This window comes from Eubalaena glacialis, chromosome 8, assembly GCF_028564815.1.
Source record: "Eubalaena glacialis isolate mEubGla1 chromosome 8, mEubGla1.1.hap2.+ XY, whole genome shotgun sequence".
Classification (NCBI taxonomy): domain Eukaryota; kingdom Metazoa; phylum Chordata; class Mammalia; order Artiodactyla; family Balaenidae; genus Eubalaena; species Eubalaena glacialis.
The window spans coordinates 33960200-33978984 of NC_083723.1; positions in this window are offsets into that span (position 1 = coordinate 33960200).

The window sequence follows — 18785 nt, forward strand, 5'->3', positions numbered from 1 at the left end:
CCGAGTTCTACGCGCATGAGTGGAAGTGCCCTATGCTCTCTCAGCTGTGTCTATTCCATGTTTCAGGACGCAATGTACACTTCTCCAGAGTGGCTGTTGGCAATTACCATCCCGCCCATCAGCGTAGCAAGGCTCCCATGTCTCCATGGTCTGTCCTGCATTTCTGGTTTTTACACTTTTTTCAGCATGGCCCTTTTGACCGCTGGCAAGCGAGACTTCTTTGTAGCGCCGATTTGCCTTTCCGGCTTGCTTGGTTGGCTAAAAGGGCGTTTGCGTTTTTTCCTGAATATATTCAGGAAAAAACGCATACGCCCTTTTTGGCCAAGGGCATCATTGTCAACGCTTTGCCGCTTTTCATGTGCTTTCAAGGCGAGTCGAATCTACCTCCTGAAATCTGTTTCCTGCAATTCTGCCTTGCTTTCAAATCCTCTTCGTTGCCTTCCCTCAATATATTTGTGGACGAGAGTCATCATTTCTAACTCTGCAGGTTTGTGAATTGCAGTGCCCCTGAGCTCCATTTGTCAACTCGCTTTTTTGGGAGCTGGCCGCAAAAGCGCAGGATTGCTTCAGGCCCTATTCTGGTTCCGGGGGGCAGGCTGAGCCTGTGGTTCATTCTTCTTCCTGATGGGAAAATAGAGTGACCTGTGCCTGTCCCAACACCTAGAGCTAGTCTCTCATTGGTTCCCCCTCTTCCCGTTCATCCTCAGGACAAATTGCGACCTGTACGAAACAGGAGGTCAACGGTGCTGATTCTCCAAGTAGGGAGATTGTTAGTGAAGCGGCTGGAATGGCGAACCCGAGCACAAGGAGAGGAGAAATGAGGTGCGTTTTAGAAACCTTTCCCGATCACACGGTGTACCATCTTCTGGGTTTCCCAGGCATGTTTTCGATGTAGGAAGATGCCCTTGAACCTGGAGATTTGGGACCCATGGCATGGGTACCACGCAGTATTACTTTAAAGGGTCTGCGTTTGCTCACCCAACCTCACCAATCCTCTCAGCCCCAAGAGTGTCCAGCCTTATGTCTCATCCAGCTGTGGGTCTAGATATGGTCAATCCAGGTTGCATCAGAGCCCCTGAAAGGATTTTGTAAGAATTTCTCTCTCTTTCACTGTCTTTGTTTTATGGGTTTTTTTTTAAGTAATCTATTTTTATAATGGGGTTTAGCTCCTTTTTCCTGCTGTGTTTATGCCGCTTTACACCCTCTTGATTCACTTCCAGAGAGATATCTATACATAGGTTTTAAGACTCTTCCTAGTCAGATATATTCTTGGGCGGTGAATAGGGGGTGTTGAGTCCAGTTCACTGAGCAGGGAGTAGGTCTTGTCTATTACATATTTGGCTTCTGGAACGGTATGTGAGCTAATTTCAAAGCCTTGTTTTATGCATCACCCCGCCTCACCTTTCCCGTTAAGCAGCCATAGTGTGTTTTCTAAATGTGTGACTCTGTTCTGTTTTGGAATTCAGTTCAGGTGTAGCGATGTTGACATTCCCTCTATAAGTGATATCTTGGGATAAGTGTCCTTTTCTGTGTGACTTACTTCACTTAGAGTCATCGTCCCTAAATCCACTCATCATGCTGCTACTAGCCTTATGACACTGATTTCATGGCTGAGTGATATTCCATTGTGCATAAGTACCACAACTTCTTTATCCATTTTTCTCTTTCCTGGGATATTTTAGGTGTACCGAAGTGGAGGTTCTTGGAAGCAGAGCAGCCCTAAACTTTGGGGTGCCTGTGTCGTGTTGATTTTTAGGTTTCCCGATTTCTACGCCCATGAGTGGAAGTGCCCTATGCTCTCTCAGCTGTGTCTATTCCATGTTTCAGGACGCAGCGTACACTTCTCCAGAGTGGCTGTTGGCAATTTCCATCCTGCCCATCAGCGTAGCAAGGCTCCCGTGTCTCCATGGCCTGTCCTGCATTTCTGGTTTTTACACTTTTTTCAGCATGGCCCTTTTGACCGCTGGCAAGCGAGACTTCTTTGTAGCGCCGATTTGCCTTTCCGGCTTGCTTGGTTGGCCAAAAAGGGCGTATGCGTTTTTTCCTGAATATATTCAGGAAAAAACGCATACGCCCTTTTTGGCCAAGGGCATCATTGTCAACGCTTTGCCGCTTTTCATGTGCTTTCAAGGCGAGTCGAATCGACCTCCTGAAATCTGTTTCCTGCAATTCTGCCTTGCTTTCAAATCCTCTTCGTTGCCTTCCCTCAATATATTTGTGGACGAGAGTCATCATTTCTAACTCTGCAGGTTTGTGAATTGCAGTGCCCCTGAGCTCCATTTGTCAACTCGCTTTTTTGGGAGCTGGCCGCAAAAGCGCAGGATTGCTTCAGGCCCTATTCTGGTTCCGGGGGGCAGGCTGAGCCTGTGGTTCATTCTTCTTCCTGATGGGAAAATAGAGTGACCTGTGCCTGTCCCAACACCTAGAGCTAGTCTCTCATTGGTTCCCCCTCTTCCCATTCATCCTCAGGACAAATTGCGACCTGTACGAAACAGGAGGTCAACGGTGCTGATTCTCCAAGTAGGGAGATTGTTAGTGAAGCGGCTGGAATGGCGAACCCGAGCACAAGGAGAGGAGAAATGAGGTGCGTTTTAGAAACCTTTCCCGATCACACGGTGTACCATCTTCTGGGTTTCCCAGGCATGTTTTCGATGTAGGAAGATGCCCTTGAACCTGGAGATTTGGGACCCATGGCATGGGTACCACGCAGTATTACTTTAAAGGGTCTGCGTTTGCTCACCCAACCTCACCAATCCTCTCAGCCCCAAGAGTGTCCAGCCTTATGTCTCATCCAGCTGTGGGTCTAGATATGGTCAATCCAGGTTGCATCAGAGCCCCTGAACGGATTTTGTAAGAATTTCTCTCTCTTACACTGTCTTTGTTTTATGGTTTTTTTTTTTAAGTAATCTATTTTTATAATGGGGTTTAGCTGCTTTTCCCTGCTGTGTTTATGCCGCTTTACACCCTCTTGATTCACTTCCAGAGAGATATCAGTACATATCAATACATATCAATACATCAATACATAGGTTTTAAGACTCTTCCTAGTCAGATATATTCTTGGGCGGTGAATAGGGGGTGTTGAGTCCAGTTCACTGAGCAGGGAGTAGGTCTTGTCTATTACATATTTGGCTTGTGGAACAGTATCTGAGCTAATTTCAACCCCTTGTTTTATGCATCGCCCCGCCTCACCTTTCCCGTTAAGCAGCCATAGTGTGTTTTCTAAATGTGTGACTCTGTTCTGTTTTGGAATTCAGTTCAGGTGTAGCGATGTTGACATTCCCTCTATAAGTGATATCTTAGGATAAGTGTCCTTTTCTGTGTGACTTACTTCACTTAGACTCATCGTCCCTAAATCCACTCATCATGCTGCTACTAGCCTTATGACACTGATTTCATGGCTGAGTGATATTCCATTGTGCATAAGTACCACAACTTCTTTATCCATTTTTCTCTTTTCGGGGATATTTAAGGTGTACCGAAGTGGAGGTTCTTGGAAACAGAGCAGCCCTAAACTTTGGGGTGCCTGTGTCGTGTTGATTTTTAGGTTTCCCGATTTCTACGCCCATGAGTGGAAGTGCCCTATGCTCTCTCAGCTGTGTCTATTCCATGTTTCAGGACGCAGCGTACACTTCTCCAGAGTGGCTGTTGGCAATTTCCATCCCGCCCATCAGCGTAGCAAGGCTCCCGTGTCTCCATGGCCTGTCCTGCATTTCTGGTTTTTACACTTTTTTCAGCATGGCCCTTTTGACCGCTGGCAAGCGAGACTTCTTTGTAGCGCCGATTTGCCTTTCCGGCTTGCTTGGTTGGCCAAAAAGGGCGTATGCGTTTTTTCCTGAATATATTCAGGAAAAAACGCATACGCCCTTTTTGGCCAAGGGCATCATTGTCAACGCTTTGCCGCTTTTCATGTGTTTTCAAGGCGAGTCGAATCTACCTCCTGAAATCTGTTTCCTGCAATTCTGCCTTGCTTTCAAATCCTCTTCGTTGCCTTCCCTCAATATATTTGTGGACGAGAGTCATCATTTCTAACTCTGCAGGTTTGTGAATTGCAGTGCCCCTGAGCTCCATTTGTCAACTCGCTTTTTTGGGAGCTGGCCGCAAAAGCGCAGGATTGCTTCAGGCCCTATTCTGGTTCCGGGGGGGAGGCTGAGCCTGTGGTTCATTCTTCTTCCTGATGGGAAAATAGAGTGACCTGTGCCTGTCCCAACAGCTAGAGCTAGTCTCTCATTGGTTCCCCCTCTTCCCGTTCGTCCTCAGGACAAATTGCGACCTGTACGAAACAGGAGGTCAACGGTGCTGATTCTCCAAGTAGGGAGATTGTTAGTGAAGCGGCTGGAATGGCGAACTCGAGCACAAGGAGAGGAGAAATGAGGTGCGTTTTAGAAACCTTTCCCGATCACACGGTGTACCATCTTCTGGGTTTCCCAGGCATGTTTTCGATGTAGGAAGATGCCCTTGAAGTTGGAGATTTGGGACCCATGGCATGGGTACCACGCAGTACTACTTTAAAGGGTCTGCGTTTGCTCACCCAACCTCACCGATCCTCTCAGCCCCAAGAGTGTCCAGCCTTATGTATCATCCAGCTGTGGGTGTAGATATGGTCAATCCAGGTTGCATCAGAGCCCCTGAACGGATTTTGTAAGAATTTCTCTCTCTTTCACTGTCTTTTTTTTATGGGTTTCTTTTAAAGTAATCTATTTTTATAATGGGGTTTAGCTGCTTTTCCCTGCTGTGTTTATGCCGCTTTACACCCTCTTGATTCACTTCCAGAGAGATATCTATACATAGGTTTTAAGACTCTTACTAGTCAGATATATTCTTGGGCGGTGAATAGGGGGTGTTGAGTCCAGTTCACTGAGCAGGGAGTAGGTCTTGTCTATTACATATTTGGCTTGTGGAACGGTATGTGAGCTAATTTCAAACCCTTGTTTTATGCATCGCCCCGCCTCACCTTTCCCGTTAAGCAGCCATAGTGTGTTTTCTAAATGTGTGACTCTGTTCTGTTTTGGAATTCAGTTCAGGTGTAGCGATGTTGACATTCCCTCTATAAGTGATATCTTGGGATAAGTGTCCTTTTCTGTGTGACTTACTTCACTTAGAGTCATCGTCCCTAAATCCACTCATCATGCTGCTACTAGCCTTATGACACTGATTTCATGGCTGAGTGATATTCCATTGTGCATAAGTACCACAACTTCTTTATCCATTTTTCTCTTTTCGGGGATATTTAAGGTGTACCGAAGTGGAGGTTCTTGGAAACAGAGCAGCCCTAAACTTTGGGGTGCCTGTGTCGTGTTGATTTTTAGGTTTCCCGAGTTCTACGCGCATGAGTGGAAGTGCCCTATGCTCTCTCAGCTGTGTCTATTCCATGTTTCAGGACGCAATGTACACTTCTCCAGAGTGGCTGTTGGCAATTACCATCCCGCCCATCAGCGTAGCAAGGCTCCCATGTCTCCATGGTCTGTCCTGCATTTCTGGTTTTTACACTTTTTTCAGCATGGCCCTTTGGACCGCTGGCAAGCGAGACTTCTTTGTAGCGCCGATTTGCCTTTCCGGCTTGCTTGGTTGGCTAAAAGGGCGTTTGCGTTTTTTCCTGAATATATTCAGGAAAAAACGCATACGCCCTTTTTGGCCAAGGGCATCATTGTCAACGCTTTGCCGCTTTTCATGTGCTTTCAAGGCGAGTCGAATCTACCTCCTGAAATCTGTTTCCTGCAATTCTGCCTTGCTTTCAAATCCTCTTCGTTGCCTTCCCTCAATATATTTGTGGACGAGAGTCATCATTTCGAACTCTGCAGGTTTGTGAATTGCAGTGCCCCTGAGCTCCATTTGTCAACTCGCTTTTTTGGGAGCTGGCCGCAAAAGCGCAGGATTGCTTCAGGCCCTATTCTGGTTCCGGGGGGCAGGCTGAGCCTGTGGTTCATTCTTCTTCCTGATGGGAAAATAGAGTGACCTGTGCCTGTCCCAACACCTAGAGCTAGTCTCTCATTGGTTCCCCCTCTTCCCGTTCATCCTCAGGACAAATTGCGACCTGTACGAAACAGGAGGTCAACGGTGCTGATTCTCCAAGTAGGGAGATTGTTAGTGAAGCGGCTGGAATGGCGAACCCGAGCACAAGGAGAGGAGAAATGAGGTGCGTTTTAGAAACCTTTCCCGATCACACGGTGTACCATCTTCTGGGTTTCCCAGGCATGTTTTCGATGTAGGAAGATGCCCTTGAACCTGGAGATTTGGGACCCATGGCATGGGTACCACGCAGTATTACTTTAAAGGGTCTGCGTTTGCTCACCCAACCTCACCAATCCTCTCAGCCCCAAGAGTGTCCAGCCTTATGTCTCATCCAGCTGTGGGTCTAGATATGGTCAATCCAGGTTGCATCAGAGCCCCTGAAAGGATTTTGTAAGAATTTCTCTCTCTTTCACTGTCTTTGTTTTATGGGTTTTTTTTTTAAGTAATCTATTTTTATAATGGGGTTTAGCTCCTTTTTCCTGCTGTGTTTATGCCGCTTTACACCCTCTTGATTCACTTCCAGAGAGATATCTATACATAGGTTTTAAGACTCTTACTAGTCAGATATATTCTTGGGCGGTGAATAGGGGGTGTTGAGTCCAGTTCACTGAGCAGGGAGTAGGTCTTGTCTATTACATATTTGGCTTCTGGAACGGTATGTGAGCTAATTTCAAACCCTTGTTTTATGCATCACCCCGCCTCACCTTTCCCGTTAAGCAGCCATAGTGTGTTTTCTAAATGTGTGACTCTGTTCTGTTTTGGAATTCAGTTCAGGTGTAGCGATGTTGACATTCCCTCTATAAGTGATATCTTGGGATAAGTGTCCTTTTCTGTGTGACTTACTTCACTTAGAGTCATCGTCCCTAAATCCACTCATCATGCTGCTACTAGCCTTATGACACTGATTTCATGGCTGAGTGATATTCCATTGTGCATAAGTACCACAACTTCTTTATCCATTTTTTTCTTTCCTGGGATAGTTAAGGTGTACCGAAGTGGAGGTTCTTGGAAACAGAGCAGCCCTAAACTTTGGGTTGCCTGTGTCGTGTTGATTTTTAGGTTTCCCGATTTCTACGCCCATGAGTGGAAGTGCCTTATGCTCTCTCAGCTGTGTCTATTCCATGTTTCAGGCCGCAGCGTACACTTCTCCAGAGTGGCTGTTGGCAATTTCCATCCCGCCCATCAGCGTAGCAAGGCTCCCGTGTCTCCATGGCCTGTCCTGCATTTCTGGTTTTTACACTTTTTTCAGCATGGCCCTTTTGACCGCTGGCAAGCGAGACTTCTTTGTAGCGCCGATTTGCCTTTCCGGCTTGCTTGGTTGGCCAAAAAGGGCGTATGCGTTTTTTCCTGAATATATTCAGGAAAAAACGCATACGCCCTTTTTGGCCAAGGGCATCATTGTCAACGCTTTGCCGCTTTTCATGTGCTTTCAAGGCGAGTCGAATCGACCTCCTGAAATCTGTTTCCTGCAATTGTGCCTTGCTTTCAAATCCTCTTCGTTGCCTTCCCTCAATATATTTGTGGACGAGAGTCATCATTTCTAACTCTGCAGGTTTGTGAATTGCAGTGCCCCTGAGCTCCATTTGTCAACTCGCTTTTTTGGGAGCTGGCCGCAAAAGCGCAGGATTGCTTCAGGTCCTATTCTGGTTCCGGGGGGCAGGCTGAGCCTGTGGTTCATTCTTCTTCCTGATGGGAAAATAGAGTGACCTGTGCCTGTCCCAACACCTAGAGCTAGTCTCTCATTGGTTCCCCCTCTTCCCGTTCATCCTCAGGGCAAATTGCGACCTGTACGAAACAGGAGGTCAACGGTGCTGATTCTCCAAGTAGGGAGATTGTTAGTGAAGCGGCTGGAATGGCGAACCCGAGCACAAGGAGAGGAGAAATGAGGTGCGTTTTAGAAACCTTTCCCGATCACACGGTGTACCATCTTCTGGGTTTCCCAGGCATGTTTTCGATGTAGGAAGATGCCCTTGAACCTCTAGATTTGGGACCCATGGCATGGGTACCACGCAGGATTACTTTAAAGGGTCTGCGTTTGCTCACCCAACCTCACCAATCCTCTCAGCCCCAAGAGTGTCCAGCCTTATGTCTCTTCCAGCTGTGGGTCTAGATATGGTCAATCCAGGTTGCATCAGAGCCCCTGAACGGATTTTGTAAGAATTTCTCTCTCTTTCACTGTCTTTGTTTTATGGGTTTTTTTTTTTAAGTAATCTATTTTTATAATGGGGTTTAGCTCCTTTTTCCTGCTGTGTTTATGCCGCTTTACACCCTCTTGATTCACTTCCAGAGAGATATCTATACATAGGTTTTAAGACTCTTACTAGTAAGATATATTCTTGGGCGGTGAATAGGGGGTGTTGAGTCCAGTTCACTGAGCAGGGAGTAGGTCTTGTCTATTACATATTTGGCTTCTGGAACGGTATGTGAGCTAATTTCAAAGCCTTGTTTTATGCATCACCCCGCCTCACCTTTCCCGTTAAGCAGCCATAGTGTGTTTTCTAAATGTGTGACTCTGTTCTGTTTTGGAATTCAGTTCAGGTGTAGCGATGTTGACATTCCCTCTATAAGTGATATCTTGGGATAAGTGTCCTTTTCTGTGTGACTTACTTCACTTAGAGTCATCGTCCCTAAATCCACTCATCATGCTGCTACTAGCCTTATGACACTGATTTCATGGCTGAGTGATATTCCATTGTGCATAAGTACCACAACTTCTTTATCCATTTTTCTCTTTCCTGGGATATTTTAGGTGTACCGAAGTGGAGGTTCTTGGAAGCAGAGCAGCCCTAAACTTTGGGGTGCCTGTGTCGTGTTGATTTTTAGGTTTCCCGATTTCTACGCCCATGAGTGGAAGTGCCCTATGCTCTCTCAGCTGTGTCTATTCCATGTTTCAGGACGCAGCGTACACTTCTCCAGAGTGGCTGTTGGCAATTTCCATCCTGCCCATCAGCGTAGCAAGGCTCCCGTGTCTCCATGGCCTGTCCTGCATTTCTGGTTTTTACACTTTTTTCAGCATGGCCCTTTTGACCGCTGGCAAGCGAGACTTCTTTGTAGCGCCGATTTGCCTTTCCGGCTTGCTTGGTTGGCCAAAAAGGGCGTATGCGTTTTTTCCTGAATATATTCAGGAAAAAACGCATACGCCCTTTTTGGCCAAGGGCATCATTGTCAACGCTTTGCCGCTTTTCATGTGCTTTCAAGGCGAGTCGAATCTACCTCCTGAAATCTGTTTCCTGCAATTCTGCCTTGCTTTCAAATCCTCTTCGTTGCCTTCCCTCAATATACTTGTGGACGAGAGTCATCATTTCGAACTCTGCAGGTTTGTGAATTGCAGTGCCCCTGAGCTCCATTTGTCAACTCGCTTTTTTGGGAGCTGGCCGCAAAAGCGCAGGATTGCTTCAGGCCCTATTCTGGTTCCGGGGGGCAGGCTGAGCCTGTGGTTCATTCTTCTTCCTGATGGGAAAATAGAGTGACCTGTGCCTGTCCCAACACCTAGAGCTAGTCTCTCATTGGTTCCCCCTCTTCCCGTTCGTCCTCAGGACAAATTGCGACCTGTACGAAACAGGAGGTCAATGGTGCTGATTCTCCAAGTAGGGAGATTGTTAGTGAAGCGGCTGGAATGGCGAACTCGAGCACAAGGAGAGGAGAAATGAGGTGCGTTTTAGAAACCTTTCCCGATCACACGGTGTACCATCTTCTGGGTTTCCCAGGCATGTTTTCGATGTAGGAAGATGCCCTTGAACCTGGAGATTTGGGACCCATGGCATGGGTACCACGCAGTATTACTTTAAAGGGTCTGCGTTTGCTCACCCAACCTCACCAATCCTCTCAGCCCCAAGAGTGTCCAGCCTTATGTCTCATCCAGCTGTGGCTCTAGATATGGTCAATCCAGGTTGCATCAGAGCCCCTGAACGGATTTTGTAAGAATTTCTCTCTCTTTCACTGTCTTTGTTTTATGGGTTTTTTTTTTAAAGTAATCTATTTTTATAATGGGGTTTAGCTCCTTTTTCCTGCTGTGTTTATGCCGCTTTACACCCTCTTGATTCACTTCCAGAGAGATATCAGTACATATCAATACATATCAATACATCAATACATAGGTTTTAAGACTCTTCCTAGTCAGATATATTCTTGGGCGGTGAATAGGGAGTGTTGAGTCCAGTTCACTGAGCAGGGAGTAGGTCTTGTCTATTACATATTTGGCTTGTGGAACAGTATCTGAGCTAATTTCAACCCCTTGTTTTATGCATCGCCCCGCCTCACCTTTCCCGTTAAGCAGCCATAGTGTGTTTTCTAAATGTGTGACTCTGTTCTGTTTTGGAATTCAGTTCAGGTGTAGCGATGTTGACATTCCCTCTATAAGTGATATCTTAGGATAAGTGTCCTTTTCTGTGTGACTTACTTCACTTAGACTCATCGTCCCTAAATCCACTCTTCATGCTGCTACTAGCCTTATGACACTGATTTCATGGCTGAGTGATATTCCATTGTGCATAAGTACCACAACTTCTTTATCCATTTTTTTCTTTCCTGGGATAGTTAAGGTGTACCGAAGTGGAGGTTCTTGGAAACAGAGCAGCCCTAAACTTTGGGTTGCCTGTGTCGTGTTGATTTTTAGGTTTCCCGATTTCTACGCCCATGAGTGGAAGTGCCTTATGCTCTCTCAGCTGTGTCTATTCCATGTTTCAGGACGCAGCGTACACTTCTCCAGAGTGGCTGTTGGCAATTTCCATCCCGCCCATCAGCGTAGCAAGGCTCCCGTGTCTCCATGGCCTGTCCTGCATTTCTGGTTTTTACACTTTTTTCAGCATGGCCCTTTTGACCGCTGGCAAGCGAGACTTCTTTGTAGCGCCGATTTGCCTTTCCGGCTTGCTTGGTTGGCCAAAAAGGGCGTATGCGTTTTTTCCTGAATATATTCAGGAAAAAACGCATACGCCCTTGTTGGCCAAGGGCATCATTGTCAACGCTTTGCCGCTTTTCATGTGCTTTCAAGGCGAGTCGAATCTACCTCCTGAAATCTGTTTCCTGCAATTCTGCCTTGCTTTCAAATCCTCTTCGTTGCCTTCCCTCAATATATTTGTGGACGAGAGTCATCATTTCGAACTCTGCAGGTTTGTGAATTGCAGTGCCCCTGAGCTCCATTTGTCAACTCGCTTTTTTGGGAGCTGGCCGCAAAAGCCCAGGATTGCTTCAGGCCCTATTCTGGTTCCGGGGGGCAGGCTGAGCCTGTGGTTCATTCTTCTTCCTGATGGGAAAATAGAGTGACCTGTGCCTGTCCCAACACCTAGAGCTAGTCTCTCATTGGTTCCCCCTCTTCCCGTTCATCCTCAGGACAAATTGTGACCTGTACGAAACAGGAGGTCAACGGTGCTGATTCTCCAAGTAGGGAGATTGTTAGTGAAGCGGCTGGAATGGCGAACCCGAGCACAAGGAGAGGAGAAATGAGGTGCGTTTTAGAAACCTTTCCCGATCACACGGTGTACCATCTTCTGGGTTTCCCAGGCATGTTTTCGATGTAGGAAGATGCCCTTGAAGTTGGAGATTTGGGACCCATGGCATGGGTACCACGCAGTACTACTTTAAAGGGTCTGCGTTTGCTCACCCAACCTCACCGATCCTCTCAGCCCCAAGAGTGTCCAGCCTTATGTCTCATCCAGCTGTGGGTGTAGATATGGTCAATCCAGGTTGCATCAGAGCCCCTGAACGGATTTTGTAAGAATTTCTCTCTCTTTCACTGTCTTTTTTTTATGGGTTTCTTTTAAAGTAATCTATTTTTATAATGGGGTTTAGCTGCTTTTCCCTGCTGTGTTTATGCCGCTTTACACCCTCTTGATTCACTTCCAGAGAGATATCTATACATAGGTTTTAAGACTCTTACTAGTCAGATATATTCTTGGGCGGTGAATAGGGGGTGTTGAGTCCAGTTCACTGAGCAGGGAGTAGGTCTTGTCTATTACATATTTGGCTTGTGGAACGGTATGTGAGCTAATTTCAAACCCTTGTTTTATGCATCGCCCCGCCTCACCTTTCCCGTTAAGCAGCCATAGTGTGTTTTCTAAATGTGTGACTCTGTTCTGTTTTGGAATTCAGTTCAGGTGTAGCGATGTTGACATTCCCTCTATAAGTGATATCTTGGGATAAGTGTCCTTTTCTGTGTGACTTACTTCACTTAGAGTCATCGTCCCTAAATCCACTCATCATGCTGCTACTAGCCTTATGACACTGATTTCATGGCTGAGTGATATTCCATTGTGCATAAGTACCACAACTTCTTTATCCATTTTTCTCTTTTCGGGGATATTTAAGGTGTACCGAAGTGGAGGTTCTTGGAAACAGAGCAGCCCTAAACTTTGGGGTGCCTGTGTCGTGTTGATTTTTAGGTTTCCCGAGTTCTACGCCCATGAGTGGAAGTGCCCTATGCTCTCTCAGCTGTGTCTATTCCATGTTTCAGGACGCAGCGTACACTTCTCCAGAGTGGCTGTTGGCAATTACCATCCCGCCCATCAGCGTAGCAAGGCTCCCATGTCTCCATGGTCTGTCCTGCATTTCTGGTTTTTACACTTTTTTCAGCATGGCCCTTTGGACCGCTGGCAAGCGAGACTTCTTTGTAGCGCCGATTTGCCTTTCCGGCTTGCTTGGTTGGCTAAAAGTGCGTTTGCGTTTTTTCCTGAATATATTCAGGAAAAAACGCATACGCCCTTTTTGGCCAAGGGCATCATTGTCAACGCTTTGCCGCTTTTCATGTGCTTTCAAGGCGAGTCGAATCTACCTCCTGAAATCTGTTTCCTGCAATTCTGCCTTGCTTTCAAATCCTCTTCGTTGCCTTCCCTCAATATATTTGTGGACGAGAGTCATCATTTCGAACTCTGCAGGTTTGTGAATTGCAGTGCACCTGAGCTCCATTTGTCAACTCGCTTTTTTGGGAGCTGGCCGCAAAAGCGCAGGATTGCTTCAGGCCCTATTCTGGTTCCGGGGGGCAGGCTGAGCCTGTGGTTCATTCTTCTTCCTGATGGGAAAATAGAGTGACCTGTGCCTGTCCCAACACCTAGAGCTAGTCTCTCATTGGTTCCCCCTCTTCCCGTTCATCCTCAGGACAAATTGCGACCTGTACGAAACAGGAGGTCAACGGTGCTGATTCTCCAAGTAGGGAGATTGTTAGTGAAGCGGCTGGAATGGCGAACCCGAGCACAAGGAGAGGAGAAATGAGGTGCGTTTTAGAAACCTTTCCCGATCACACGGTGTACCATCTTCTGGGTTTCCCAGGCATGTTTTCGATGTAGGAAGATGCCCTTGAACCTGGAGATTTGGGACCCATGGCATGGGTACCACGCAGGATTACTTTAAAGGGTCTGCGTTTGCTCACCCAACCTCACCAATCCTCTCAGCCCCAAGAGTGTCCAGCCTTATGTCTCATCCAGCTGTGGGTCTAGATATGGTCAATCCAGGTTGCATCAGAGCCCCTGAACGGATTTTGTAAGAATTTCTCTCTCTTTCACTGTCTTTGTTTTATGGGTTTTTTTTTTTAAGTAATCTATTTTTAAAATGGGGTTTAGCTCCTTTTTCCTGCTGTGTTTATGCCGCCTTACACCCTCTTGATTCACTTCCAGAGAGATATCTATACATAGGTTTTAAGACTCTTACTAGTCAGATATATTCTTGGGCGGTGAATAGGGGGTGTTGAGTCCAGTTCACTGAGCAGGGAGTAGGTCTTGTCTATTACATATTTGGCTTCTGGAACGGTATGTGAGCTAATTTCAAACCCTTGTTTGATGCATCACCCCACCTCACCTTTCCCGTTAAGCAGCCATAGTGTGTTTTCTAAATGTGTGACTCTGTTCTGTTTTGGAATTCAGTTCAGGTGTAGCGATGTTGACATTCCCTCTATAAGTGATATCTTAGGATAAGTGTCCTTTTCTGTGTGACTTACTTCACTTAGACTCATCGTCCCTAAATCCACTCTTCATGCTGCTACTAGCCTTATGACACTGATTTCATGGCTGAGTGATATTCCATTGTGCATAAGTACCACAACTTCTTTATCCATTTTTTTCTTTCCTGGGATAGTTAAGGTGTACCGAAGTGGAGGTTCTTGGAAACAGAGCAGCCCTAAACTTTGGGTTGCCTGTGTCGTGTTGATTTTTAGGTTTCCCGATTTCTACGCCCATGAGTGGAAGTGCCTTATGCTCTCTCAGCTGTGTCTATTCCATGTTTCAGGACGCAGCGTACACTTCTCCAGAGTGGCTGTTGGCAATTTCCATCCCGCCCATCAGCGTAGCAAGGCTCCCGTGTCTCCATGGCCTGTCCTGCATTTCTGGTTTTTACACTTTTTTCAGCATGGCCCTTTTGACCGCTGGCAAGCGAGACTTCTTTGTAGCGCCGATTTGCCTTTCCGGCTTGCTTGGTTGGCCAAAAAGGGCGTATGCGTTTTTTCCTGAATATAGTCAGGAAAAAACGCATACGCCCTTTTTGGCCAAGGGCATCATTGTCAACGCTTTGCCGCTTTTCATGTGCTTTCAAGGCGAGTCGAATCTACCTCCTGAAATCTGTTTCCTGCAATTCTGCCTTGCTTTCAAATCCTCTTCGTTGCCTTCCCTCAATATATTTGTGGACGAGAGTCATCATTTCTAACTCTGCAGGTTTGTGAATTGCAGTGCCCCTGAGCTCCATTAGTCAACTCGCTTTTTTGGGAGCTGGCCGCAAAAGCCCAGGATTGCTTCAGGCCCTATTCTGGTTCCGGGGGGCAGGCTGAGCCTGTGGTTCATTCTTCTTCCTGATGGGAAAATAGAGTGACCTGTGCCTGTCCCAACACCTAGAGCTAGTCTCTCATTGGTTCCCCCTCTTCCCGTTCATCCTCAGGACAAATTGTGACCTGTACGAAACAGGAGGTCAACGGTGCTGATTCTCCAAGTAGGGAGATTGTTAGTGAAGCGGCTGGAATGGCGAACCCGAGCACAAGGAGAGGAGAAATGAGGTGCGTTTTAGAAACCTTTCCCGATCACACGGTATACCATCTTCTGGGTTTCCCAGGCATGTTTTCGATGTAGGAAGATGCCCTTGAAGTTGGAGATTTGGGACCCATGGCATGGGTACCACGCAGTACTACTTTAAAGGGTCTGCGTTTGCTCCCCCAACCTCACCGATCCTCTCAGCCCCAAGAGTGTCCAGCCTTATGTCTCATCCAGCTGTGGGTGTAGATATGGTCAATCCAGGTTGCATCAGAGCCCCTGAACGGATTTTGTAAGAATTTCTCTCTCTTTCACTGTCTTTTTTTTATGGGTTTCTTTTAAAGTAATCTATTTTTATAATGGGGTTTAGCTGCTTTTCCCTGCTGTGTTTATGCCGCTTTACACCCTCTTGATTCACTTCCAGAGAGATATCTATACATAGGTTTTAAGACTCTTACTAGTCAGATATATTCTTGGGCGGTGAATAGGGGGTGTTGAGTCCAGTTCACTGAGCAGGGAGTAGGTCTTGTCTATTACATATTTGGCTTGTGGAACGGTATGTGAGCTAATTTCAAACCCTTGTTTTATGCATCGCCCCGCCTCACCTTTCCCGTTAAGCAGCCATAGTGTGTTTTCTAAATGTGTGACTCTGTTCTGTTTTGGAATTCAGTTCAGGTGTAGCGATGTTGACATTCCCTCTATAAGTGATATCTTGGGATAAGTGTCCTTTTCTGTGTGACTTACTTCACTTAGAGTCATCGTCCCTAAATCCACTCATCATGCTGCTACTAGCCTTATGACACTGATTTTATGGCTGAGTGATATTCCATTGTGCATAAGTACCACAACTTCTTTATCCATTTTTCTCTTTTCGGGGATATTTAAGGTGTACCGAAGTGGAGGTTCTTGGAAACAGAGCAGCCCTAAACTTTGGGGTGCCTGTGTCGTGTTGATTTTTAGGTTTCCCGAGTTCTACGCCCATGAGTGGAAGTGCCCTATGCTCTCTCAGCTGTGTCTATTCCATGTTTCAGGACGCAATGTACACTTCTCCAGAGTGGCTGTTGGCAATTACCATCCCGCCCATCAGCGTAGCAAGGCTCCCATGTCTCCATGGTCTGTCCTGCATTTCTGGATTTTACACTTTTTTCAGCATGGCCCTTTGGACCGCTGGCAAGCGAGACTTCTTTGTAGCGCCGATTTGCCTTTCCGGCTTGCTTGGTTGGCTAAAAGGGCGTTTGCGTTTTTTCCTGAATATATTCAGGAAAAAACGCATACGCCCTTTTTGGCCAAGGGCATCATTGTCAACGCTTTGCCGCTTTTCATGTGCTTTCAAGGCGAGTCGAATCTACCTCCTGAAATCTGTTTCCTGCAATTCTGCCTTGCTTTCAAATCCTCTTCGTTGCCTTCCCTCAATATATTTGTGGACGAGAGTCATCATTTCTAACTCTGCAGGTTTGTGAATTGCAGTGCCCCTGAGCTCCATTTGTCAACTCGCTTTTTTGGGAGCTGGCCGCAAAAGCGCAGGATTGCTTCAGGCCCTATTCTGGTTCCGGGGGGCAGGCTGAGCCTGTGGTTCATTCTTCTTCCTGATGGGAAAATAGAGTGACCTGTGCCTGTCCCAACACCTAGAGCTAGTCTCTCATTGGTTCCCCCTCTTCCCGTTCATCCTCAGGACAAATTGCGACCTGTACGAAACAGGAGGTCAACGGTGCTGATTCTCCAAGTAGGGAGATTGTTAGTGAAGCGGCTGGAATGGCGAACCCGAGCACAAGGAGAGGAGAAATGAGGTGCGTTTTAGAAACCTTTCCCGATCACACGGTGTACCATCTTCTGGGTTTCCCAGGCATGTTTTCGATGTAGGAAGATGCCCTTGAACCTGGAGATTTGGGACCCATGGCATGGGTACCACGCAGGATTACTTTAAAGGGTCTGCGTTTGCTCACCCAACCTCACCAATCCTCTCAGCCCCAAGAGTGTCCAGCCTTATGTCTCATCCAGCTGTGGGTCTAGATATGGTCAATCCAGGTTGCATCAGAGCCCCTGAACGGATTTTGTAAGAATTTCTCTCTCTTTCACTGTCTTTGTTTTATGGGTTTTTTTTTTTAAGTAATCTATTTTTAAAATGGGGTTTAGCTCCTTTTTCCTGCTGTGTTTATGCCGCCTTACACCCTCTTGATTCACTTCCAGAGAGATATCTATAAATAGGTTTTAAGACTCTTCCTAGTCAGATATATTCTTGGGCGGTGAATAGGGGGTGTTGAGTCCAGTTCACTGAGCAGGGAGTAGGTCTTGTCTATTACATATTTGGCTTCTGGAACGGTATGTGAGCTAATTTCAAACCCTTGTTTGATGCATCACCCCACCTCACCTTTCCCGTTAAGCAGCCATAGTGTGTTTTCTAAATGTGTGACTCTGTTCTCTTTTGAAAGTCAGTTCAGGGGTAGCGATTTTGACATTCCCTCTATAAGTGATATCTTAGGATAAGTGTCTTTTTCTCTTTGACTTATTTCACTTAGAATCATCGTCCCTAAATCCACTCTTCATGCTGCTACTAGCCTTGTGACACTGATTTTATGGCTGAGTGATATTCCATTGTGCATAACTACCACAACTTTTTATCCATTTTTCTCTTTCCTGGGATATTTAAGGTGTACCGAAGTGGAGGTTCTTGGAAACAGAGCAGCCCTAAACTTTGGGGTGCCTGTGTCGTGTTGATTTTTAGGTTTCCCGATTTCTACGCCCATGAGTGGAAGTGCCCTATGCTCTCTCAGCTGTGTCTATTCCATGTTTCAGGACGCAGCGTACACTCCTCCAGAGTGGCTGTTGGCAATTTCCATCCCGCCCATCAGCGTAGCAAGGCTCCCGTGTCTCCATGGCCTGTCCTGCATTTCTGGTTTTTACACTTTTTTCAGCATGGCCCTTTTGACCGCTGGCAAGCGAGACTTCTTTGTAGCGCCGATTTGCCTTTCCGGCTTGCTTGGTTGGCCAAAAAGGGCGTATGCGTTTTTTCCTGAATATATTCAGGAAAAAACGCATACGCCCTTTTTGGCCAAGGGCATCATTGTCAACGCTTTGCCGCTTTTCATGTGCTTTCAAGGCGAGTCGAATCGACCTCCTGAAATCTGTTTCCTGCAATTCTGCCTTGCTTTCAAATCCTCTTCGTTGCCTTCCCTCAATATATTTGTGGACGAGAGTCATCATTTCGAACTCTGCAGGTTTGTGAATTGCAGTGCCCCTGAGCTCCATTTGTCAACTCGCTTTTTTGGGAGCTGGCCGCAAAAGCGCAGGATTGCTTCAGGCCCTATTCTGGTTCCGGGGGGCAGGCTGAGCCTGTGGTTCATTCTTCTTCCTGATGGGAAAATAGAGTGACCTGTGCCTGTCCCAACAGCTAGAGCTAGTCTCTCATTGGTTCCCCCTCTTCCCGTTCGTCCTCAGGACAAATTGCGACCTGTACGAAACAGGAGGTCAACGGTGCTGATTCTCCAAGTAGGGAGATTGTTAGTGAAGCGGCTGGAATGGCGAACTCGAGCACAAGGAGAGGAGAAATGAGGTGCGTTTTAGAAACCTTTCCCGATCACACGGTGTACCATCTTCTGGGTTTCCCAGGCATGTTTTCGATGTAGGAAGATGCCCTTGAACCTGGAGATTTGGGACCCATGGCATGGGTACCACGCAGTATTACTTTAAAGGGTCTGCGTTTGCTCACCCAACCTCACCAATCCTCTCAGCCCCAAGAGTGTCCAGCCTTATGTCTCATCCAGCTGTGGGTCTAGATATGGTCAATCCAGGTTGCATCAGAGCCCCTGAACGGATTTTGTAAGAATTTCTCTC